Below are 2,960 nucleotides of genomic sequence, written 5' to 3'. Positions count from 1 at the left end.
GTATATAGATGGTGGTATGTAATAGTGGTATATAGAGATAGTGGTATATAGTTGGTGGTATGTAATAGTGGTATATAGATGGTGGTATGTAATAGTGGTATATAGATGGGGGTATGTAATAGTGGTATATAGATGGTGGTATGTAATAGTGGTATATAGATGGTGGTAGATGGTGGTGTAATAGTGGTATGTGGGTGGTGGTATGTAATAGTGGTATATAGATGGTGGTATGTAATAGTGGTATATAGATGGTGGTATGTAATAGTGGTATATAGATGGTGGTTTGTAATAGTGGTATATAGATGGTGGTATGTAATAGTGGTATATAGATGGTGGTATGTAATAGTGGTATATAGATGGTGGTATGTAATAGTGGTATATAGATGGTGGTATGTAATAGTGGTATATAGATGGTGGTATGTAATAGTGGTATATAGATGGTGGTATGTAATAGTGGTATATAGATGGTGGTATGTAATAGTGGTATATAGATGGTGGTATGTAATAGTGGTATATAGATGGTGGTATGTAATAGTGGTATATAGATGGTGGTATGTAATAGTGTATATAGATGGTGGTATGTAATAGTGGTATATAGATGGTGGTATGTAATAGTGGTATATAGATGGTGGTATGTAATAGTGGTATATAGATGGTGGTATGTAATAGTGGTATATAGTTGGGGGTATGTAATAGTGGTATATAGATGGTGGTATGTAATAGTGGTATATAGATGGTGGTATGTAATAGTGGTATATAGATGGTGGTATGTAATAGTGGTATATAGATGGGGGTATGTAATAGTGGTATATAGATGGTGGTGTGTAATAGTGGTATATAGATGGTGGTATGTAATAGTGGTATATAGATGGTGGTATGTAATAGTGGTATATAGATGGGGGTATGTAATAGTGGTATATAGATGGCGGTGTGTAATAGTGGTATATAGATGGTGGTATGTAATAGTGATATATAGATGGTGGTATGTAATAGTGGTATATAGATGGGGGTATGTAATAGTGGTATATAGATGGTGGTATGTAATAGTGTATATAGATGGTGGTATGTATAGTGGTATATAGATGTTAGATGGGGTATGTAATAGTGGTATATAGATGGTGGTATATAGATGGGGGTATGTAATAGTGGTATATAGATAGTGGTATGTAATAGTGGTATATAGATGTTATGTAATAGTGGTATATAATAGTGGTATGTAATAGTGGTATATAGATGGTGGTATGTAATAGTGGTATATAGATGGGGTATGTAATAGTGGTATATAGATGGTGGTATATAGATGGTGGTATGTAATAGTGGTATATAGATGGTGGTATGTAATAGTGGTATATAGATGGTGGTATGTAATAGTGGTATATAGATGGTGGTATGTAATAGTGGTATATAGATGGTGGTATGTAATAGTGGTATATATAGATGGTGGTATGTATATAGAGTGGTATATAGATGGTGGTATGTAATAGTGGTATATAGATGGTGGTATGTAATAGTAGTATATAGATGGTGGTATGTAATAGTGGTATATAGATGGATGTGGTATGTAATAGTGGTATATAGATGGTGGTATGTAATAGTATATATGGTGGTATGTAATAGTGGTATATAGATGGTGGTATGTAATAGTGGTATATAGTATGTAAATATATAGTGGCTACCTTATATATGTGAGTACGTAATTATTATAGATGGGGTATGTAATAGTGTATATAGATGGTGGTATGTAATACATGTATATAGATGGTGGTATGTAATAGTGTCTAGATGGGGGTATGTCATATGTATATAGATGGTAGTATGTAATATCTATGTAGCTGGTATATACTCATTCATATGTATTATGTATATATTCTTTATTTGTATACTAGTGTTAGATAGTTTTGGAATTGTTAGTATAGATGGGGTATGTTGTGGTTATAGTTGTCGGAATAGAAGCACAAGCATTTGGTATATAGATGGTGGTATGTGGTATATAGATGGTGGTATGTATAGTATATAGATAGATGTGTATATAGATGGTGGTATGGTGGTATATAGATGGTGGTATGTAATGGTGGTATATAGATGGTGGTATGTAATAGTGGTATATAGATATTGGTAGTAATAGTGGTATGTAATAGTGGTATATAGATGGTGGTATGTAATAGTGGTATATAGATGGGGGTATGTAATAGTGGTATATAGATGGTGGTATGTAATAGTGGTATATAGATGGTGGTATGTAATAGTGGTATGTAATAGTGGTATATAGATGGTGGTATGTAATAGTGGTATATAGATGGTGGTATGTAATAGTGGTATATAGATGGTGGTATGTAATAGTGGTATATAGTTGGTGGTATGTAATAGTGGTATATAGATGGGGGTATGTAATAGTGGTATATAGATGGTGGTATGTAATAGTGGTATATAGATGGTGGTATGTAATAGTGGTATATAGATGGTGGTATGTAATAGTGGTATATAGATGGTGGTATGTAATAGTGGTATATAGATGGTGGTATGTAATAGTGGTATATAGATGGTGGTATGTAATAGTGGTATATAGATGGTGGTATGTAATAGTGGTATATAGATGGTGGTGTGTAATAGTGGTATATAGATGGTGGTATGTAATAGTGGTATATAGTTGGTGGTATGAGTGGTATATAGGGGGTATGTAATAGTGGTATATAGATGGTGGTATGTAATAGTGGTATATAGATGGTGGTATGTAATAGTTGTATATAGATGGGGGTATGTAATAGTGGTATATAGATGGTGGTATATAGATGGTGGTATGTAATAGTGGTATATAGATGGTGGTATGTAATAGTGGTATATAGATGGTGGTATGTAATAGTGGTATATAGATGGTGGTATGTAATAGTGGTATATAGATGGTGGTATGTAATAGTGGTATATAGATGAGTGGTATATAGATGGTGGTATGTAATAGTGGT

The sequence above is a fragment of the Oncorhynchus keta genome, chromosome 22 (genome assembly GCF_023373465.1).
Source record: "Oncorhynchus keta strain PuntledgeMale-10-30-2019 chromosome 22, Oket_V2, whole genome shotgun sequence".
Lineage (NCBI taxonomy): Eukaryota > Metazoa > Chordata > Actinopteri > Salmoniformes > Salmonidae > Oncorhynchus > Oncorhynchus keta.
Note: the sequence above shows the minus strand (reverse complement) of the source record.